This window comes from Bos javanicus, chromosome 11, assembly GCF_032452875.1.
Source record: "Bos javanicus breed banteng chromosome 11, ARS-OSU_banteng_1.0, whole genome shotgun sequence".
Taxonomy (NCBI): Eukaryota; Metazoa; Chordata; class Mammalia; order Artiodactyla; family Bovidae; genus Bos; species Bos javanicus.
The window spans coordinates 88,736,509-88,760,877 of NC_083878.1; the positions used below are offsets into that span (position 1 = coordinate 88,736,509).

At 43.5% G+C, this 24,369-nt stretch overlaps 1 long non-coding RNA gene across 2 annotated transcripts in view; it reads left to right on the top strand.

The window, feature by feature from the left end:
- Nucleotides 1–24,369, top strand: part of LOC133257478 (uncharacterized) — an 82,743-nt gene that overhangs the window by 38,822 nt on the left and 19,552 nt on the right. The window contains exon 4 of one of the 2 annotated variants that reach the window (XR_009739570.1): nt 96–480. The exons of the other annotated variant lie outside the window; for it this stretch is intronic. This is a non-coding gene — a long non-coding RNA (uncharacterized LOC133257478). Of the gene's footprint in view, nt 1–95; nt 481–24,369 lie in introns of those variants that run through there. 2 annotated transcript variants of the gene reach the window in all.

A 24,369-nucleotide genomic window follows, 5' to 3' on the forward strand; every position in this document is an offset into this window, starting at 1 on the left:
ATTATGGTTTGTGTGTCTACCCTCTGATGCTTCTCGAAACACCTACCGTCTTACTTGGGTTTCTCTTACCTTGTACATGGTGTATCCCTTCACAGCTGCTCCAGCAAAGCGCAGCCGCTGCTCCTTACCTTGGACGAGGGGTATCTCCTCACAGCTGCCCCTCTTGACCTTGAACGTGGAGTAGCTCCTCTCTGCCCTCCTGAGCGAGCGCAGCCACCGCTCCTTGGATGTGGATCTGGTAACTGATTATTAGTAATACTATTGTTTAAGGAAACCAACTCTGTCAAATGTTTCTAAGTGAAATACAAATTACCTCTAAACAGGTACTGAAAATTAGAAGAGATGTTTTACCTTTGGATCATATCACCAAAGCAACATGGATTTCATTTCACACAATTTATTCATCTTCCAGTAAACTTCGGTATACCTTTCCATGTTAACTTTTATTACAGTGGATAGCATTATTTGACAGAAGTCTACTTCCTGCCTTAAAAAATCTACATTATAAAGTGTGTCTTCTTACTACCTTAACCATTGGGTATAGTGTTTTCAAACTCCCAACAAATCTTTAATTAATATTAATATTTGGGATCTGAGAATGAGAAATCAGAATTCTTGGGAATTCTAAGGAATCTCTGAAAGTCTGAGAGAGGCTTATTTTTCCTGCTTTGTATATGTATTTTTAATTATGAATTATTTTTATTATAATAGGGTTGCAATAATAACTGGATAAATAATGAATGATTACTATAACAGGGTTATACTCAATAAGCAATGAATGACTTTTATTGTCATAGGATTATACTAAAACTTTGAATGGCTTTCTGCAAGCAAAATTTATCATAATATTTGTGTGGTTTATTATTTTTGTAAACTGATGCATTATGATAGGATTAAATCTTTTGATAACATGTAAAAGGGATATTTTCCTGATAGAAATATTTGATAATAGAAAAGATTCAAGGAAGGTAACATTAATACCAAATATGTACCGAACAAAAACCATTTCAGAATGGAAAGATATCCCAAATGTGTTTAGTCTCTCAGTCGTGCCTGACTCTTTGTGACCCCATGCACTGTAGCCTTCCAGGTTCCTCTGTCCACGGGATTCTCTAGCAAGAGTACTGAAGTGGGTAGCCATTCCTTCTCCAGGGGATCTTCCAGACCCATGGATCGAACCCAGATCTCCTGCATTGCAGACAGACTCTTTACCATCTGAGCCACCAGGGAAGCCTCATTATCCCAAATACTGATATTTAAAAGATTCCATGTAAAAAGTCACACCTAAAGTGTCAATTTCCCCATGTGATACTCTTGATCTTTGTTTTGCAACAAATATTCCACATGTAGATGCTTTTCTTGCCTTTTGTCTTGAGTTGATCTAATTATTATTTGTTCAAAAGCACCTTCATTTGAGCATGAAGGCATATGTCACTGGTTTTCTTTTTTAACAATTAAAATGTTTTGTCTACTTGCCCTGATTTTGGTGTTGCTGTTGAAATCACTATCAGTTATGCTAATTTAATTTTTTGTTTTGCTAATTCAAATTTCACATGTAGTCTCCACAGCACTGCACTGACATTTTCTCTTTGCATTTCTTCTGTTTAAATATTTACAAAGAACTGTAGTCCATAGCAAATACTCAAACACTAGAGAATGTTATTGGGTATATTTGAATAATGTAACATTTAGCTCTCCTGGTGTGGTTCACAGCATAAAGAAACACATGTCAATATTGCCAATTTAAGTATTTATTTTTTGTTTCAAACTTGCTATTTCTGGAAACACTCATAAAATTTGTATAAAGTACATCTTGTTCTATATATGTATTAATATTTATTTTCTTTGCAATAACAGTGTACTGTTAGGAGCACACAGGACCAGAATACACTCTTATAACATGGCAATGATCACAGGCAACAGGCACTGATTAAATCACAACACTCTTCTGCTCCTTGCTCTGATCCCAGTTTCCAGAAACTTATTAATAGATCTTAACCTTGGACTCCCCACGTAGCACTTCCTGCTATTGCTTTTTACTTGAATTAGAGACTTCCATTGAGCTAATAATGTCTTACCTGTTAACTCTATTCCTTCCAGGAAAATTAGAATTATTCAAGTTTTCCTGAGTTCACAATTGATTTTTCCTAGAATTTGGGATTTAGAACAACATAAATTTCCTGATAAAAGCAGGGAAGAAATTCTCATGTAAAAACACTGGTTGTCATCTCTGGTTGAACAATGGAATTTGTTGGGTATTTCATTAGAGGAAGACTGAATTTTTCTCCCTCTGGGATCTTCTCTGGGTCAGGGACAGAGGTATGGTGAACACTGGAGATATTTATGAACAAGTATAATGGTCTTCATGGCAATCACAATTAATGTTAGGGATGCCTAAGCACGTAAGTGTGAAATTCTTCAGATAAATTTTTACATACTTTGGGTCCTGATCTTTCTTAATCATCATTCTCAAGCTGAATGTTATGGAAAGTTTATGATAGATAAATGTAATTTTACACATCTAGATAGCATCTCACTCTCATAAATTGATAAACATATATAGAGGAGATGAGGTTAGTATTTAAAGCATTTTGTTCACTCATTAATATGAAGTCATTTTTGTAAATATGCTGTAACTGTGTCACATACATGAATTGGTAGAATATAGATTAGTCAATTGATTAAATTACCCCCAATATAATAAGCTGATTTGCCATGTATTTTATTATAGTGATGTAGTATTTGGAGGTGATGATATGTTTGTGAACATGTAGAAAGGACATTTTTTTTTTTGCTTGAAACTGGTAATTTACTGCTCACTCAAATGCCATAAATACCGGTTTTGGCCAGAGAGAAATCATGGAATTTATCTTTGAGCTAAACTGTGAGTCAAATTTTAGACCAGCAAGCATTTTTGTACGGTTTCAAATTATAGCCTAACTGGTTACCTTTTACTAGTCCTCCCCACCTATAACCTCTCTCAATGATGGCAAACCACAGTGGTCCAAAGTCTCTGGACCAAGAGGAGCCGACCCACTTGATTTAGGTCCCAGAATTACTCAGCTTTGTGACTCTGAGCATGTCATCTAGCACCTGGGTCTGCTTCCGGGGTTTGGATGTCTTGCTTCATTCCAGTTCAGAAATCTTGTAATTCTCTGATCTGAATTATATCCTGTATACAGTTCTCTGTACCACAAACTTCGGCAATCCCAAGCCTTATCTCACATGATGGGTTAGATATTACAAGAGGAAGGCAGAGACAGACTACAGCTGGATCAGGCTGTCTTGGGGTCACATTTAATTCGAAGCACATTGGTTGAATTATTGATCAGACATTTCCTGGGCTGGCCAAAAGTCTGTTCGAGTTTTTTTTCCATAACATCTTATAGAAAACGCTGAATGAACTTTTTTGTCCAACTTCAATACAAATATGTTTGCTAAGCAACTTGTAAACACTGGCTAGGCCATCAGTGGCTTGTTTTCCTAAATCCTGGGGATCCGCATAAACATGGGAGCCCCTGGAACAGACACCTGCAGCAGCTTCCTCTCTGCCTTGGCTGTTTCCTGAGGCAGAGGGGCTGTGGCTCGTTTCTTGGCAGGAGTTAACTCTCCCGCCCTTTCCCATTCTGCCCTCCAGACGGTGATGTTCTTTGTAATGGGGTGTGAGCCGGGGCAGGGAGGGCTGGTCTGCTGGACTGTGGATGCTGTCAGCCTCTGGGGTCCACAGGGGAAGACTCAAAATAGAACAGCAAATGCTTTTTTCCCCCCCCAAAAAGTCCATTTGTTTCACACCAAAACAGACATGGATGATTTTTTCTTTTGAAAAAAGATTATCTCAAATACAATAGCTTCTAAGGGATTATACAGAATCACTAACCTATCCAACCGTCCACGTGCTAAGTGTTCACTGAGCACCTGCGAAGTACCAGAGTCTCTGTAGAGAGATGGAAAAAGAGGTTCACAAGAGAAGCCTGGCCTAGTGGTGGTGCATAATTTTGTATGTCAACGTGAGTGGGCCATCTGGCCTAGATATTGGGCACAGATGAGTCTAGAGGTGACTGAGAAGGTTTCTTTAGATGAGGTTAGCATTTAAATCAGTAAACTTTGAGGAAAGCAGATGGCATGTTACCCTCCTTTATATGAGAGGGCCTCACCCAATCAGTTGGAGGTCTTAAGAGAAAAAGCATGATTTCCAAGGAAGAAGAGGGAATTCTGCCTCCAGACTGCAATGTCATCTCCAGGGTCTCTAGCCAGGATATCCATGTCAGCCTGAAGCTTCTGAATGATATCAGTAACTGGTCCTCCTCAATAATAAGAAAAATAGTGGTCATAATAAACAACTTATGTTAATTGAAGACTTACGCTCTATCAAGCATGCCTTGGGAGCTTCACAGGTATTGGCTCATGTAATCCTATGAAGTGTAGGGATTGTATTCATCACCTTTTAATGGATGAAGAAACCGAGGTATCAAGGGATGATGTAACCTCTCCCGGTAGTTGGTGTCTGCGTGGGGTTAAAATGCAGGCAGTGTCTCCTACTGCAGAGCTGTTGCCTGGATCAGTGCACCGTGTTCCCCTCTCCTGCTCATCCCGCTAACCCTGCAGTCATGCAGCCCCTCAGGTCCTATCCCTGTCACACCCCTGTCCTTGTGTGATTCCTGCAAGGATCCCATGTGGTAGGAAGGCCTGCTGGTTCATTCCCCAGCTCACAAGTGAAGAGAGGGAAAGTCAGAGAATTTGTGAAGCCTGTGCTTTAGTCTTGGGGCCAATAGTCACTGCAGTTCCTTTGTCTCCTAATGAAGATGGTGCCATTTTTAACTGCCCGGTGTCTTTCCCTCCAAGGGTTTCTGTTTACCCTGAGGTTGGCAAATGGGTAATTTTCTCAGCAACTCAGACTCTTCAGGCCCTGGGGCTGTGTTAAGGAGGTAACATTGCAGCCGATGGAGTGGACATGCTTTTGAAGGTCTCCCTGTTCCTCTTGTGCTCCGAGGCTGTGCCTGCCAGGTGTCTTTTTTGGAGAATCTCATTTCTTCTCTCCACATGCACTGTTTCCCTTGGTTTGTGGGTTCAGCTTAATCCATCCTTCCAGAATCTTCCTCGACAGCTCCTCTCTCTTTTCTTTCCTTCTGCATCAGAATTTCTTGGCCACGTGTCCCATTTGATAATTAACCATTGGCACAGTTCTCATGTGCTTTGATTCATTCAAAACCTCAGGTGTTGGGAGTTCTCTCTTCAGGAAACCTCTCCAGGTTTTTCAGCTCCCGGGTCAGGCCCAGAGCCTGGCAAGTGGAAGGCACAGAGTTTACATTTGTTGATTTGATGTGATTTAATATAATTCAAAATGCAGACCAGTCACAGTTGGAAATGACCCAGTCAGCTCAGAGTGCTTCAAAGGGAGGCTGGTCAGAAAGCTCCCCTGGAGCTAGGGAACCTCCCCTGGGAACCTCTCCAGGCCCCTGCTGTGACGTCCTGGAATTCAGTAGGAGTTTTAATGGGTGTAATAATGACCCCGTGATTCAGAAGTACAGCTTGAACACAAGCAATTTCCTCAATTCAGTTCCTCACCAGGGAGCATTTCCTGGGGAGAGTTCAGAACTAGTTTTATTACACCTTCTTTAATTTGGGCACTTTTCAAGTCAACCCCGCAGGGATCACCTCTCTCTGTCCAGGCTGCTTAAAGATTTCCCTGAATTTCTTTTGCAGCAACTGTAGAAAAGGGCAAAACCAAGGTCACTGCTATGTAACTTAGGAAGTAGCTTGGGGAGGAAGGGTTGAATGGTGGATATCTATGGCAGGGCATATGAGAAAATGACACGCAGGGGACAGTCCCTAACCGAGGGTCCTGGGAAAGTAACATGGGACTTATAGAACCACAGAGAAGAAGCAAGGGGAAAGGGAGCCATGATGTCACAGGACCACGTGCAGCAGGGCTGCCCTGGGACCCCAGTGCCCTTATTCAAGAGATGTTAGAGCTCAGATCAGTGCGTTCTTAGCCTGACAATGGTCCCGGATGCCGTCAAAGCCAGGCCTTTACTGGACAAATGGAATGGAAGCACAGAGAATGGATGGGTCTCTTCCCAGTGAAACAGCACAGGAATCCTTCCCCTCCAGAGTGAGTAGCTGGAAATAGTCAGGTATTTCAGTGTAAACTTTGATTTTGGCATCTTAACCATTCTGGATCCAAGATGGGTTTCAGGGCAGCAGGAGAGGAAGACGTAGTCTGGGTGAGTGAACAAAAGGAAGCAGAGCACCTCGGGCGCTGGCATTATACAGAACAGAGTGCAAAGTCTGGCCCTTTAACTGTTGAAAGCTGAGACTTCAGGGAACTTACTAATTTCCCCGAATTTCCTGCCTCAGGGAATTCTTGGGTGCAAAGTGCCAGCCAACAGCTCCATGAACAGGTCTCTTCCCACTATGGAAGGGCTCCTGTCGGACTGCGCCTGCAGCATCACGACGTCTTATTTCTGGGTGCTTCCAGACTGTGACCTCAGTCAGTACCTGCACCGGGCTTGAAGCTCTGTGGGAACGTCTCAGAGCCCCTGTGGCTGGGATGCCGGCTGTTGGCCGAGTGTGACAACGTTAAATATAACAGCTGATGATGTCGTCAGAGCCCGGTGAGGAGCGGCGTCTGCCAGCATCCCAGCCACTGGCGCCTTGTCCGCCCGCCGTCTCGTCCGCCCTGCCACTGTGGCCAGACGGCCAGTTGGCCGGAGTCTTTGCCCCTGGGAAGCAAGGGGGCTGGGGAAGGGGGCCTCCGAGGGGGTTTCTGGCTCCTGAATGCTGTGATTCCCTCGCACACTAGCAGGAGGGCAGCGATCCAGTCTCTGCCAGCCACACCTTCTGCCATCTCCTCTTGGAGGCCTTGTTGAAGCACGTGGTGGCCCCGGGCAGCTGTGCGGCCTTGACCAGGGTGAGGGTGACAGCTGTCAGGTCCAGGGCAGCCCCGTGGCCTGGGGATGTGGTGGGTGGCTGAGCGAGAACCAGACCAGGTCTCCAGTCTCCTGGCTGGTGCTCATCAGAGGCACCCAGACACCCTCCATGCTGCTGGCCCCTGCTTAGCACATCCATGGGCCCAGCTGGCACATGCAGGGCCCCCAACTCCAGTTCTGGAGTCTGGGGGCGGGCACAGGGGAGGCTTACCCAGGGGCAGCTTACCTCCCTGTGACAGACATAGCTTTTTTTTTTTTTTTTAATGTGGACCATTTAAAAATCTTTATTGAATCTGTTGCAATATTGCTTCTGTTTGATGTTTTTTGGCCTCGAGGCATGTGGGATCTTAGCACCCTGACCACGGATTGAATCCACATCTCCTGCATTTGAAGGCCAAGTCCTAACCACTGGACCACCAGGGAAGTCCTTGGGGACACAGTTTTGGTCAAGCTCGGGTGACCAGAAACAGGCTCCTGTATGGTGTTCAGAGCCAATATCAGTAAAATGATACTCACCACCAGACCCGGGAAAAACAGGTTAAATGTGCTTTCTTTCTGAATCCCAAACATTTTTTGTTTTTTCAATCTGTAAAGGATGCTTCTGCTTATTGCTTTTCATGCAGCCACTTGCTCAACACTCGGGACCCACTGGACACCCCCGCCCCCATCGTTTTCTTGCTTGCTCACATGTTGCAAAGCCCGAGTATCCAAGGGCCCTGTGCTGGGTGAGGAGGTTGATGAAATGAACCCCGAATGCTTTCTTCTGGTCCTGGCCATGCACCACGTCCTCACTGTCATCTTGTACACTGTCACCTGCCTTCGCTCAACTCAGTACACAAGCATTTAGCGGTCATTGCATTGGCAGGCAGACCCTTTACCACTGAGCCACCAGGGAAGTCCAAGTCCAGGTGTCCTAAAGCAGCTTTTTCACCCTAAGGAGAGAGATTCCATTTACTCCTGTTCACAAGTTACAAAATGTTTCATTCATTTGTGACTTTTGGTAGGAGTAGGGGCAAGATTGGGAAGTGACATTAGTTGTTTCATTGGCCAACACTCATGGATAAAATCTGGTTGTCTATATCCTTTCCAGCAAATGCATTGCTCTGCCCTAAATTTAATTTCCATTGAGATTTCTCAATGAAATATTCCCCACCTTATTTTGTATTCTTTACCAAACTGGTTTTTAAAATGATTTTCGTGGACAATGAATTCCATTCATCATATAAAAGCTCTGAAACCCAGGTCAGACTCGGTGCACAACCCCCGAGGGAAGGTCCACCTGCTTCTTTATATTTCACATGGTGCTTGGCAGTCCTCTCCTCTCTTCGCGCCCTTACACACTTTGGCTGGAACAGAATGTTTCCAAGCAGGTGTGTCCTAACCCAGAAGCCTGGGTTTAAGGATGCTTTCGTGAAAACAAATGAGCAATGAACATATTCAGTGCCATACAATTAGATCTCAAAATAGCAACTCTAGAGTTTTTAAAATAAAAGATACCATCCCCAATGGAGATGACATGATTTCAAAAACACCTACAGTATAACATTTCTACATGAGTCAAAAAATAGAGATACAATTAAAGAGATACAGGAAAGAGAAAAAGAAAGGGGTGTGATTTAGGTGGAAGCTAACTCACATAGAAAAAAAAAATTTAACCAAAAAGATGAAAATAGTGGACCAGAGAAAAATTTTCTTTTCCTTAAAAACACATGCACAAAGAATGCCAAGGAATGAGGGAGAAAGTGGAATAAGCTGCAGAAGTCATCAGCTTTTATCTCTTTATTGTAAAATACTGCATGCATTGAAATAGAATTTTGGCAACAGGAGGCTTGAGTCAGCATGGCCACACAGTCTGGTTTGCTCAGAACAGTCTCTGCTCTTGCCTCCAATAATCTCACATTCAAATCCTGTCATTCAGTATCACTGTCCGTCCTCAAATTTGCAGTAGTTTGGACATTAAGTTATATGGTCTCTTGCAAGGAGATCCAACCAGTCCCTCCTAAATATTCATTGGAAGGACTGATGCTGAAGCTGAAACTCCAATCCTTTGGCCACCTGATGTGAAGAACTGACTCATTAGAAAAGACCCTGATGCTGGGAGAGATTGAAGGCGGGAGAAGGGGACGACAGAAGGTGAGATGGTTGGATGGTATCGCCGACTCAATGGACATGAGTTTGAGTGAATTCCGGGAGTTGGCGATGGACAAGGAACCCTGGCATGCTGCAGTCCCTGAGGTTGCAAAGAGCAACTGAGCGACTGAGTGACTGAACTGAACTGTAGCAGCAAAACTCAAATATTTGTGATATGGAAAATAATTAGTAAAGGCATTGGTTTCCTTCAAGGTTTTTGAAATATGGGATTGAAATGACAAGATAAAATTCCACGTGTTTCTATCACTAGCTCAGATGTACACTGATGCTGGAGTGACTGAGGATTTCAGAAGAACATATAGAATGGAGTGTGGAAGAATTAAGTTATCTTCACGGCTATGGTCAGGATATATTACATTTGTAGGGCGAGCAGTTTTTTAGAGACCTCCCATATGTGTAGACTCCTGAGGACTTCTATGACTTTGAGTGGCCTGGTGAGAGGAGGTAATGTTAACAGTGATGGGGAAGATGCCAATCCACTCGCTCTCAGGGTGGACGCCACCCCTACTGATTCTGGAGGAAAAGGAGTGGAAACAGACCGGAACACATTCAAAAGATAGGGACCCCAGAGGCAGGAATCTACTGGGAAGATCGTGGGAAATGAAATCTGCATATCAACATAGAATCACGACTAATGGATCCCAGTAGTTCCAGCTTTGGAAGAACATATTAGGTGTTGCTTTTAGTGGAGATGAGGAACAGAAGCTCCTTAGGAGAACATTTTGAGGTGACAAGGGCGATCATCTGGAAAAGGGTGGTTTGGTGCCCAAACTCTTTAAATGTGTCCTTGGAAAGTTAAATAGATTATACAGAGTTTTTTTTTTTTCTTATTTTTTCTCCTTTTTATACACTGTGAATACACGATAGCATTATCTATTACTATCATCTGAAAAAAGTAGCCTTGTCTTTTATTATATTTGGGGAGGTTATCAATTGCCAGAGATTGCCTAAGTGGAGTGTCAGTCTCATTGGCAGAAAGGTAGGTTGAAGGATTCAAGTCTAATACGTTTGGGGATGACTTTGTGCAGGTGACCCAGTGATGTCTGCATTCATTTCAAGGGAGAGTGTGTCCTGGACAGCTGGCTTCTTGCTCCTCAATCAAGACACTCTGAAACTGTGACATTCGGGGGATCCCCCGCCCCTTTCTGAGTCATCCAGGAAGTAAATGGGATATATCAGAAAAGTCTGACCGAGGCTTGATTTCCAGGGTCAGTTTACCGAAGGTGAGGTCGTGGGTCTCTTTCTTAATCAGCATGAGGTGATAGGGATACTGGAGGGCAGTCCTGGGAAGATTTGATGAAATTCTAACTAGCTATTGTATTGACATGTGAAGTACTTAGGCTTCTGCAAGGAGGCTGTTCATCGCATGTGGTCCCCTGGATCTCGTGGTACCTATTCTATTGGGCAGAATTCTGGGACACAGGCCCCGAGGGAATTACACCGCTGGGCCAGACAGCTCCATGGCTTCTATGATGTCCTTCTTATTAATCACTATATCAAAGTAGATTTAAGTGCAGTAGCAGGGTGGTCTTTCATTTAAAAGCTTTAGAAGAAAGCTAAATGAACGGCAAAGGTGACACAATATCATTTAACTTCTATCTTTTTGTCACTGTAAATAAATAGAACCAGTTTTCTTAAGATGTGTATCAAATTTACTCCTTTAATTTATTCATTAATAGACATATTTGCCTATGGCTTACAATTTGAAATGTCTGTAATATTACCAATCCCAAAGAAAGGCAATGCCAAAGAATGGTCAATCTACCACACAATTGCACTCATCTCACATGCTAGTAAAGTAATGCTCAAAATTCTCCAAGCCAGGCTTCAGCAATACGTGAACTATGAACTTCCAGATGTTCAAGCTGGTTTTAGAAAAGGCAGAGGAACCAGAGATCAAATTGCCAACATCCGCTGGATCATTGAAAAAGCAAGAGAGTTCCAGAAAAACATCTATTTCTGCTTTATTGACTATGCCAAAGTCTTTGACTGTATGGATCACAATAAACTGTGGAAAATTCTGAAAGAAATGGGAATACCAGACCACTTGACCTGCCTCTTGAGAAACCTGTATGCAGATCAGGAAGCAACAGTTAGAACTGGACATGGAACAATGGACTGGTTCCAAATAGGAAAAGGAGTTCGTCAAGGCTGTATATTGTCACCCTGCTTATTTAACTTATATGCAGAGTACATCATGAGAAATGCTGGGCTGGAAGAAGCACAAGCTGGAATCAAGATTGCCGGGAGAAATATCAATAACCTCAGATATGCAGATGACACCACCCTTATGGCAGAAAGTGAAGAAGAACTAAACAGCCTCTTGATGAAAGTGAAAGAGGAGAGTGAAAAAGTTGGCTTAAAGCTCAACATTCAGAAAACGAAGATCATGGCATTCGGTCTCATCACTTCATGGCAAATAGATGGGGAAACAGTGGCTGACTTTATTTTGGGGGGCTCCAAAATCACCTCAGATGGTGACTGCAGCCATGAAATTAAAAGATGCTTACTCCTTGGAAGGAAAGTTATGACCAACCTAGATAGCATATTCAAAAGCAGAGACATTACTTTGCCAACAAAGTTTCATCTAGTCAAGGCTATGGTTTTTCCTGTGGTCATGTATGGATGTGAGAGTTGGACTGTGAAGAAAGCTGAGCACCAAAGAATTGATGCTTTTGAACTGTGGTTTTGGAGAAGACTCTTGAGAGTGCCTTGGACTGCAAGGAGATCCAGCCAGTCCATCCTAAAGAAAATCAACCCTGAAAACTCATTGGAAGGACTGATTCCGAAGGTGAAGCTCCAGTACTTGGCCACCTGATGAGAAGAGAAGATTCATTGGAAAGGACCCTGATGCTGGGAAATATAGAGGGCAGGAGAAGAGGGCAACAGAGAATGAGATGGTTGGATGGCATCACCAACTCAATGGAGATGAGTTTAAGTAAGTTCCAGGAGATAGTGAAGGACAGGCAAGCCTGGCATGCTGTAGTCTAAAGGGTTGAAAGGAGTCGGACACAACTTAGTGACTGAACGACAATAAAAAAAATCTCTAAAGAACAGATTCTTAAAGCTAGAAAGGGTCTTTGTCTTTTCCTTGAAACCATCTCTCACTTGAGGCAGAAATGAAATTGATGGTATTTCAGCCATAGCTTCTATACACCATTCATTCATTCATTCACCAAGCATTTACTGTGTATATACTACATTTGTTAGACACTGGATAAAATGGTTCTTCAGACATTTAAAATCCATTGGAAGAAACTTGCAAAGCAGTCAGTCAAGTGCAGGTTAAATATACAGTATATACTGTGTGCTTAGTATATGCTAGGAGCTGTTCTGAATGTTGCCCACAGATGAAATTTGATCCGTACAAGTCATCATGACATAATACTCAGTCTGAACTCTCAGCATCCATGCCTAACAGCCCAGGACACATGCAATCTACTGCTCACAGAAAGCAGAGGGAGGACCCCAACCCAGTCAGTCTGATCCAGAGTCTGGGCTTTTAATGATGGTGCCATAGAAGATGCTGGAACATGCGGAAGAAGCCCTGGTCCAGCCTGGAGACTGCGAATGGTTGAGACTTGCTTCCTATAAATAGGTACCCAGGGACTCACCATCTGTAGAGACAGGTCACCAGCTTTGGAAGGCTTATGAATGTAAGCCTTTTCTTCCTGAAAAAGAAGAGAAAACACACAACTGAACACTATGAAACATTAGGAAAGGAAGGAGGAAGGGAGTGGGAGTGAGTAACCCGGGGAACAGTAAGTAGGTGTGGGGAGATAAGGGAGCAGTCGGTGAGAAATGGTGAGTTCTTTTTCTCGTTTCATGACTGTATCACTGAGACATATGCTCCCACCTCCTGGGCCTGGAACTTGCCAAGATCCACCTCCTCTACCCACCAGCCTCCGCCTGAGACACCCGCCCCACCGTGACCACATCGCTCTCACCCTCAGCATCACTTCCTGGGGCGACTGGCCCGCCCCATGGATGGTCTTCCTGCCACCATTATATGTTTTCACAGAATCCTTCAGAGACCTCATCACAACTGGAATTTTTTGGGTAATTATTTAAGCACTGGTTCTACATCCACTTTTTTGCCCTAATTCTAAGCTCCATGAGGACAAAAACAGTCTCTCTTTTGTTTGTCATTATCTACCTGGTACCCAATAGCGTGGGCTTTCCAAGTGGCTTCCCTGGTGGCTCAGAGGTTAAAGCATCTGCCTGCAATGCAGGAGACCTAAGTTTGATCCCTGGGTCAGGAAGATCCCTGGAGAAGGAAATGGCAACCCACTCCAGTATTCTTGCCTGGAGAATCCCATGGACGGAGGAGCCTGGTGGGCTACATTCCACGGGGTCGCAAAGAGTCGGACATGACTGAGCAACTTCACTTTCACTTTCCAAGTGGCTCAGAGGTAAAGAATTCACCTGTTAATGCAGGAGATGCAGGAGACTCAGGTTCGATCCTTGGGTCGAGAGATCTCCTGGAGGAGGAAATGGCAAACCCACTCCAGAATTCTTGCCTGAATAATCCCACAGACAGAGCAGCCTGGCAGGTTGCAGTCCTTGGAGTCCCAAAGTGTTGGACACGACTTTGAGACTGGGCACACACGCATGTACCCAGTGTAGTGCCAAGGTCAGCATTAGTGCCTGTTATGGGTTGAATTTTGTTCTCCACTACCCCTCAAAAAAGATATGCTAGAGTACTAAACCCTGGTGCCTTAGAACATGACTTTATTGAGAGTTGAGTCTTTACAGAGGGAATCAAGTGAAGATGAGGTCGTAGGGGTGGGCCTGATTCAATACAACTGGTGTCCTTATACAAAGGGGAAACTGGATTACAGACACTCACACGGTGAGGACACTCTGTGAAGGTGAAGGCAGAGATGTGTGAGTCAAGGGACCCCTCAGACTGTCAGCAAACTACCAGCAGCTGGGGGAGAGGCCTGAAAAGATTCCCTAACATTTTCAGGAGGAGTCAACCCCGATGACAGACACCTCAATCTTAAGCTTCCAGCCTGCAGAGGAATAAATTGCTTGTTCAAGTCACCCAGTTTGTGGTCCTTTTTACTGTCCTTATCAAAGGAGGGATTTCGGACACACACACACACACACACACACACACAATTTGAAAATGAAGGCAGAAATCTATAAGCCTAGCAGGTAGCTAACACAGTACCCAAGAGTGAAAGCGTTAGTCACTCAGAAAGTTGTGTCTGACTCTTGTGACCCCACGGATGGATGAGCCTGGCGGGCTACAGTCCCACCAGGCTCCTCCATCCATGGGATTCTCCAGGCAAGAACTGGAGTGGGCAGCCACTGCCTTCTAGAGGGTCTTCCTGACCCAGGGATTGAACCCAGGTCTCCTGCATTACAGGCAGATTCTTTACCATCTGAGCCACCTGGGAAGCCCATAGCACCTGATGAATATCCGTTAAATATGAAAAAAGAAGAAATCATGCATAGATTGACACAGTCCTTTCCCTCACTTGGAATAAGGGCTCAGTTGATGTCTGTTGCTAAAAGGATGTTTAACGTGTTACCTTTTGTGTGTTTGTTTACATGTTTGAATTTTATTTCTCATTGCTAATTTCAAAGCCAGATGAGTTTAACTCTTTCTATTACTCTTAAGAAAAATGATATTTTAACTTACTCAATTCTTTATTATTCTTCATGTCCTGGATCTTGGACTAGAGAGGAAGAAGGAACAGCACCAAAGAGTGGCTGGTGTCACCTGAGACCGTGTGTGACACCAGTGATAAGCATGAAATCTTGAAAATCACACACCGAAGAGCTGGCTTTACATTGTGGGGGGAAATGTGACTCATTCCTGCGTTCGTGATGATGTTGCCATGCACGGATTGGTACCTGGCAGGCTGCGTTTTCTCTAGGATTTCTGCCACCAACTGTCACTACATGCTTTCCAATTTGCACAATCTCATCACTGCCAAGAATGAAATCCTCCCTGTGACTTGTAATTACAGGACTGCTCCTGTTGCCCCCCCTCCCCACATCCCTGGAGATTAAATTTGCACATTCTGACAAAGTCATTTCTTGATTTTGTTTTCTGTACGAGTCATGGAAGGTTTCCTGAACAAGCTCCATTGTAAACAGGGAGTAGGTGTCAACTCCCAGAAGTACTTTCTCCTCTGACAATTCAATTGTTTTCTTGGTCTCCAGGTTTTTCACCTTTTACGAAACATGATGTTTTCTCTATATCTTGTCTAAATACAGATATGAAAACACTGCACAGATTGATAAGCTAAAGAGCTAAAGTCTAATTAGAAGACAAATGGGATTTTTCTGCAAATATGTACAGAGTGTCTTGAAAGATCACTTGGGTTTCTCAGGTGCCCCTGACGGCTTGAGACTGATGTCCCAGGAAGCAGAACAGAAAGGAAAGACAGGGATTGTCTGGAATGCCACTCAGGTTGTTCAGTTGCTCACTTGTGTCTAACTCTTTGAGACCCCATGGAATGCAGCTTTGGATTTTCCAGGCAAGAATACTGGAGTGGGTTGCTAATCTTCCCAGACCAGGGATCCAACCTGTGTCCCCTGGATTGGCAAGCGGATTCCTTACCACTGAGCCACCAGGGAATCCCGCTACTCAGGTACCTTGGTACTAATTGCCACTTTGGATCAATTCATTGTTTGCCAAACGGATGTGAGTACCTTGGCTCCCATGGGGACTGCCTCACCAGCCCATGACTTGCTTTATGGTTCATAATGAGCCTTGGTGCCTGGAATCCTTGGTGCCAAGCTAACCTTGTTCCAGGTGAGTCCCCCACCTGCCCTCTTCAGCCCACTCCTCCACCCTCTGACATCTGCTCCGTCTCCTTTGACTCTTCCCCTTTGCTTCTCTGTAGCTCCTTCCTCTCAGCCTGTGCACACATTAAGTATATACCATCTTTAAATGAAATGGAACAAAACAAAATCCTATTAATGAGCTTCCTCCTCAAGGTGGAAACCTCCTCTCTTATTTCTTTTTTTGCAAAAACCTGGAGAGTCTTTCTAAGCTGAACATCTTTCCTTTTTTCACCTTCCACTCACCTCAGCTCACTCTGCGGCCACTTCACCCTCCCTGCTCTTATTAAGGTGTCTAAATATTCCCCCAAATTGGGAGACTTTCAGTCCTTATCTCACTTGACTGTCAGTGTGACGTCATCTTCCCCAGCTTCAAGCGCCGTCTCTATGCCTTGAATCCCAAATCTTCACTTTTACCAAGGACCTGAGTGCTGAGCTCTAAACTTATCTTTGAAGTGCTCATTGGACACGACCCCAGCAAGTTGTCTAGGAACTTCAAGTTGAGATGCCACAAGGTGAATTTGATAATGTCTTCAAAACTGCTCCTTGTTGTGTTCCCTATTTCAGCACATGGCAGGACCACCCGCCACCTCCTCTAAGCTGGAATCTTGTGTATTTCCTTGTTCTTTCTCTGTTACATTTCTCACACCCAATGTTATCAACTTCGTTTAGTCTTGCCTTGTGTATAACTCTCAAACTTGTTGTTGTTTTAATTTGCATTGCCATAAGTTTGGTTCTGCCCTTAGCATCTCTGCTGCTGCTAAGTCACTTCAGTCGTGTCCGACTCTGTGCGACTCCATAGACCGCAGCCTACTAGGCTCCCCCGTCCCTGGGATTCTCCAGGCAAGAACACTGGAGTGGGTTGCCATCTCTTTCTCCAATGCATGAAAGTGAAAAGTGAAAGCGAAGTCGCTCAATCGTGTCCGACCCTCAGCGACCCCATGGACTAAGACCTGTTAACTAAGAGTTAGCCAAGGAGACTTTTTTTCCCCTTAAGGTGCAACCTCGTTAAAGTCTGGACCCTGATTTTGAAAGTCCGTGATGGGGTTTGAGACTCTGCATTGCTAGTCTGCTCCTTGGTGCTGCTGCAGTGGGTTCCAGGCCCACGTCTCAAGGAGCAATGGTCCCAACAAGCAACTCCTTGTCTCACATCCTCCACCTTCCTCTTCCACTTCCCAATCTCTGCCCTGCATAACACTTCCACCAACCTTTGCAGGTCATTCTCTACAATGTGGACGATGACCTTCTAATCTCTTAAAGTAAAAATATGATAATGCCATTGCCCCATTTAAAAAGTTTTAATTAGGCTCTCACTGCTTTCAGGGCAAAATGCAAGCTTCTCAGTAAAATCTACAGGATGATTTTAGTGATCAGAAACCCACCTGCCTCTTATACCCTGATCTCTCAATCCATAGGAGATTTATATTCCTTTTCTTCAGGGGGAGGGACTGAAGACTCTGTTGGATTCTCAAACTGGTCTTTAGCTGAAGAAAGGGGAATACCTACTGTCCTTTCTTGATGAGGGAAATGTTATATAGATCAAGAAATAGGAACCTGCATGGATGGGAAAATTTCTCTGAGCTCATCAAGCCCAGGGAGTTGCAGATACTGCAGTCCTTGGGGTCCTAGCCCAGGGCTAGTTTCACAGAGCCATTAACACTGCCCTTCATTAGTGAGTGAGATTGAGGTCAAAATGAGATGTGGAAGGGTTATGACTTCAGGTCACAAAAGTAAAGCAACTTGCTTTAGTTGCTTTGCAAGTCTTGAGTTATTCCTCCTTTGTTGAGTCCACACTGGGAGAAGGCTTGACTGTACTTTTTTGACAATGGAAAATAAACAGAAGAAAGAGAGATGCTCTGGCAATGCAGGAAAGGGAACTCGGACTGTGGCTGGAAGAAGTGAGCAGTGTCAAGAGGTGTGTCATGTCAAGATGGTGATCAGTGAGCCACAGATGGAGGAGCTTGGTTACTCAGCCTGGAGGAGAGAGGTTGTGGGGCTGGGGGGCCTTTCCAGGAAGTCATGCTGTCAGTTTTCCAGTATCTGCCAAGTTATTATGAGGGTGGAAGTGGGCTTTAGGGGAAGCCCACTAAATAGGTAGAATTGTCCAGGGATGGGACAGGATGCACCACGGTGTGGCAGCTGTTGCTCTAGCAGGGTTTCCATGATGACATCACATGGCTTCTGTAGATGGGACTCCTTTATACACGCAGGGTTAGATCAGTTGACTTTGGCTGCTGCCTTTACCCCCAGGTCCATGATTATACATGCTTTAGTGATAAAGACTGAGTGATGGGTGCTCACCTCATGAACAATTCAATGGTCCCAGACATAGGTAAGTAGATGCCATGGATGACAGCCACAGTCAGAAAAGGTGAAAAGTGAAAGTGAAGTCACTCAGTTGTGTCTGACTCTTTGTGACCCCATGGACTGTAGCCTACCAGACTCCTCTGTCCGTAGGATTTTCCAGGCAAGAGTACTGAAGTGGGTTGCCATTTCCTTCTCCAGGAGATCTTCCCAACCCAGGGATTGAACCTGGGTCTCCCGCGTTGTAGGCAGACGCTTTACCGTCTGAGCCACCTCTGACTTTTCATCAAGTCACATGTGCATCTATTTTGAATGGGTGACTATTTGTTCTCATAAATTTCTAGGGTGTTCTATAGCCAACTTATTTCATAGAGTAAATTAAGGATTGTCAAAATGTTTCTGCAGCGGGTCAGATAATAAATTTTCAGCTTCGTGGGTTGTAGGTCTCTGTCTTGACTACTTAACTCTGCTGTTGTAGCATGAAGGTAGCCCATAGACAATCTCTACATAAATGGATGTGGCTGGGTGCCAATAAAACTTTACTTACAAAAACAGACAGCAGTCACAATTTGTCCCAACAAATTATACAGTCTGACAGTGCAAACACTTTGTGTTTAATTTGAAACACTGATGAAAAACAGAAAATGCATTCAGCATGTATTGATTTTCTATGATGTTTATGTGATCATGAGTATTTGTTTGAATGAAAGTGAAAGTGGTCGTCGCTCAGTTGTGTCCGGCTCTTTTCGATGCCATAACTATAGCCAGGGAGGCTTCTCTGTCTATGGGATTCTCCAGGTAAGAATACTGGAATGGGTTGCCATGCCCTTCTCCAGCGTATCTTCCTGGCCCAGGTATTGAACCCAGGTCTCCTACATCACAGGCAGATTCTTTATGACCTGAGCTACTGAGGAAGCCCTATATTGTATTTGTATGAATACCTAGAAGTAAACAGGGTTTCTATGGGATTGCTAGTTTAACTTTTGGTTAGTGTACTGAAACATCATCTCAGAAGACAGGTGTCTTCTTTCTGTAGGAGACTTCGAAACCCACCAGCAGAGCAGGAGAAATATATGTTGACTTTAAAGCTGTAAATTTTGCTATCAGGATTGTTCATCTTTAAAGATACAGTTTTGACTCTCAGAAGACATTTAAAAAACAATGTCAAAATAAATAGCATTTGACATTTTAAAACACAATTAGTGTTGAGCATTCAGTAGGGGGCGGGTAGAAGCAGCAGCTGGGCTTGTGGAGGAGGAGTGGTTTCTGGTCACTCCTATTTATTACACTTTTGGAATAATGGCAAAAGGTGGTGACTGCTACATCTTGGGGTCTGTTTAATCTCCAGCTGTGAACATGTGATCAATCATCTCGTGAACAACAAAAGACTTTTTCCCAGACCAGCAATGATTTCCATGTGCTCACAGGAGGTTTATGTATGTGCTGTCCTGCCAGCTGACTGGCCCCAACGATGCATTCTCTGTGCTCCATGACTCAAGGGAGATGGAAAAGAGGACTTAGGACTGATTGCTTCTGCTAGTGACTTTGCAACTAACTTACTACTTTGGGGGATTGTCTCTGTTTTCCTCCTAAAAAAGATAAGGGAAACAGTACTTGTAAGTTTACAATTTCAAATGCAAATATTATCAAACCATTTTGCAAACGACTGTGATTGTCACCGTGTCTCAGTTGCTGCCTTTTATTTACAAACAACTGAGGCTCTTTCTCTCACTTCTGGATGAGACTTTGCAAGGGCTCCGAAACCAACCTCAAAGGTTCTAATGGAAATGTATGTTGTCCAGACATGAAGCATCAGTAGTGCTGCTTTCAGAGGGTAAGAAAATGTGAGCTACATCTGCTCCCGAAGTTTCAGGCTATTTGGCTAAAATTCCTCCATGTGTAGGGATGTATAGGGTGAATAAGTAAGTGTTAGTTGCTCAATCATACCTGACTCTGACCCCATGGACTGCAGCCCACCAGGCTTCTCTGCCTATGAGATTTTCCAGGCAAGAATACTGGAGTGGGTTGCCATTTCCTTCTCCAGGGGATCTTCCCAACCCAGGGATCGAACCCAGGTCTCCTGCACTGCAGGTAGATTCTTTACCGACTGAGCTACAAGGGAAGCCCTTGTAGGGTGAATATAACTCAGCAAATAAACATTTAATTCACCCTTGTGAATTCACAAGGTGAATATAATTCACCTTTGTAGGGTGAATATAACTCAGCAAATAAACATTTAATTCAAATTTAAACCTAAAGAGCTATCTGAGACAAAAACCATTTTCCAGTATCTTCATTCTGTATAATTTTGGGGAACTGAAATTGCTTAGAAGAATTTTATGTTTTATTTGTGACCATTTAAGAATGTATCATAGTAAGGCTGTGTAACTGACCGTTGGAATTCCCATTTCTACCATTTGCAGAATGGGTAGGACTGGTTGAGGGCTGATGTGCCACTGGTGGGGGTTTTCTACGTTGCTTTCCATCACGTGCTTGGTGAAATATGGCAAGGCAGATGGAAAGCGGGTGATCCATGTCCATAAGGAGATTTCCTGGGGAGGGTTGAGAGGCAGTGGGTGTGCAGAATTCCCCCCACTGTACCCCACTAAAGCTTTTGCCTAAATGAAACAGAAGCATTTTCTCTCTTTCAGATTTTCAACTTAATGATCCCAGAAATGTTTTGTAAATGAATGTTTTTATCTTTTTTTTTCTCTCTTTGTGTGGTCCCACCTCCTTTTTCTAGTCTTATTCATAAGGGTCCCACTGTTTCCTGGTAGCTGAGGGGTAGGTATTTGAACTTACCTGTTCAGTGGTGCTGGCAGGGATCAGAGACCGCAGCCAGTGAGCCTGTAGCAGTGCAGATGTCCCCAGGGGAGGACACTATTAAATCAGGAAGACTATTTCAACAAATAGATGGCAATGTGTATATTAGCAATGATGGCAGGTAGATGTTTAGGCAGGAAAAGCTGTTGATTACAAAAGCTAATATTGTGGGAGATCAGGGTGAAGTGTACCTACTAACAGTCCTTGATTTATCAGCATTATCCAAAAATTGAGCTGAATCTAAAAATTCTAAGCAAATATGTGTGCTATTTCATTGGAGGCTGACAAGTACATCTTGAAGTTAACCTCAAAGTATCAATGACATGTCTGGAAGAAACTTGAGACATGGATGCTTTTCACAACAATATTAAAATGCAGAAAAAGTTAATAGTCTGCTACAATTATCCATTCATCTTCTGTCTATAAAATGGAAAATGGTGATGTACTGGAAATTATTATGTTCAGTTTGTTTACTTTTAAACTGTTAAAATGTTGAATGTCAGAAAAAGGAAAGTGTGCTACACAATCAAATTTTAAAAATCAGGATATAAATAGCATGAATGCTACCATCCCATTCCTTAAATCTATCCTTAGTACTGTTGCTGTTGTTTAGTCACTAAGTCGGATCTGACTCTTTGCGACCCCATGGACTGGAACCCACCAGGCTCCTCTGTCAATGGGATTTCCCAGGCAAGAGTATTGGAATGGGTTGCCATTTCCTTCTCCAGGGGATCTTTCCCACCCAGGGAGTGAACCTGCATTTCCTGCATTACAGGTTGATTCTTAACTGCTGAGCCACCGGGGAAGCCCTATCCACAGTACTAGGTTGAGCCATATCACATTACCATTTTGTGTGTCAAATTGTTGACATCAGCAATTTCAAATGATCTGGGGTATAAATGAAAACACATGTATACACATGCACAGGAAGGATAACTACCAAAAGTTCTGGACGGTGATCATCAGCATCTGATTTTTCTCTTTTTCTTATTCATACTTTCTATAAAAAATGTGCATTACCTTTCTGATGAGAAAGAGAGATAGAAAATGTTTCTAGCTGCTCCAGGCCCCTTCATTGTGAAGAGATATTGGGTCTGGAACTGATCTACATGGTTTGCCAGTAGATTTGAAAATTCTGGGTCTCTGGTTTCCAGAATTCTTTAAAAATACCAGACTTGGTAAAAATACTTACCCTTTTCTTCCCTTCCCCAAATCGATACCCACAACTAGATCCTTTATGTGCAAACCTCTGGCATTTAGTAGATACCAAATAAATCTTTGTGAGTGGCTGAATGAGTGAATATGCAAATACATGAGGGAGATAGTTATTAAATAATAAATGTGTAATGCATTCTGAAATTTTGCTTTTTTCCTCCTGATTACTAAACGACTTGAATTGTCTTAAGAGAGAATGTGGCAGAATTATAAGTCCATACATATACACATAACACTAAGAGGAAAATCTAGTTTGTCATAAGGGATAACAAGGAAAATTTTGAATGTATTCTGCCGAATGAGTCTAGAAGTATCTTCCCAATTTTCCTGGATAGAATAAAAAATAATGTCTGGGTAAAAATCTCAGTTCATTATCTGGAAGATGTTAGAATTTCTGGGCTTTTTACCATACAGATATTTCTAAAACAGTTTCACTGATAAGGACAAATGAGCAGTGCCCAGCCTGGCTCCAGTCTCTGTTCTAGGTCACAGACCGCATTTAATTCTGTGTGTGATCAGAAACGTTCCTTTCAGTGGCTATCCATTTCTGCTTTGGAATAAAAGGAGGGTGAGGAAGAAAGGGAGAAAGAGGGGAGGAAGGAGGAAAGGAAGAAAGAGAAGAAGCAAGGGAAAGAAGAAAGAGAGAGAACAGAGACAGAGAGATGTTCAGCCACATGGGATCCTCATTCGGTCGTATTTTTAGCAAATGGTTATAAAAAAGCTCCAAAGGGTAGATATTGGTCATTTACTAGCTGACACAATCAGTGGAGAACTCTTTTCATCCTGCGATTACCTCTAAGGGACTCATGCCAGCTCAGATGGGCTCTAAGCCCCTGAGTAGACCCCGTCCTTAAATTAACTTGAATAACCTAATTTCTACCTTCCCTGAATCTCTCCTTACACACTGCGCACAGGGCAAAACAGAAGTGAAACAAGAAAGATTAACAAGGTCTGTGCCAGCTGTTGGAGGAGAAGGCATTGTTTGTCTGCATTTAAGGAGAAAAGGACACTATTTGGCCGCGTGGGGTGCCTCGGTGTCGGCTGGTGCTAATGATCGTCCGAGGTGGAGCTGTAACACGAGCTGCCCGTGGACCCGCTCTGCTGACAGGTGTTAATGGGAGGGGGCAGGACACAGCTGCCTGAACAGAAATCCCATTATCCTTTGCTGGGTATTGATGTGCCCTGTGGGATGTTTTCTCCCTGGCTGTGTTAATGTTCAGCGCACACGCTTGCCTTGTTCGTGGCACAGAGATAGAGAGACAGAGGTGCCCGGGGCAGACGTAATGGGCTCTGCCTTCCAGTCTGCAGAGGTTGTGTCTGTGGGGACCGAAGGCTTCCTTAATTATAGTGCCAGCTAGGGGACAGGTCTCGAGGAATAGCTCAGCCACGAATAGAATTGCCTGAGGTGCATAGTAAATTAATCTAATGACACGAGGTGCCTGTTGAAAGTCTTTTTTTTTTTTTTCCTATCCATAAACAGTAGTCTCGTTTTAAAACTTGATGTTTTGCACAGAAGTTCCAGGAAGTGATCCAATAGTGGAAATCTTGGCCATCCACAGTCCTCTAAACATTTTCAGACTCCTCATTGTTTCCAGTGAGGGATTCTGAAAAATCACTAGAGATAATGTAGAGATAATCCTTGCCTTTGGCCATGCTCTGTGATTTGGTGGCTGAGTTCAAGGGCAGTATGTGATGGAATTGGGTTTGTTGGAGTTAAAAATTACTGAATATAACTTGTAAAGAGATCTTATCACACAGATGAGTCAAGGCAGAATTTACTGTGAAGATTTACACAGCACAGACTCAACTCTGAGCAGTAAATTCACCTGTAGGTCCACTCATTTGACATTCTCCATCATCAGCCAGCCACACTGTTCACCAGTAGAATCTCTACGTGTTAAAGTGTTCCTTATATTAAGCCAAAACCTGGATTTCTGTAAATGGCATGCAGATGTATATGTGTATATGTCGGGTATCAAGACTGTGGCATTTTTGGGCATTTAAAATATTTCAACATTCAATTTAGTTCAAATTGCCCAGTTTCTGCCAGCTGCAGTGCTTTTATTTTCTCTCGGCCTTTTGGCTACTATCAAGTGTAGCAAGGGGCCTCCCAGGTGGCACAGTGATAAAGCATCTGCCTGCCAGT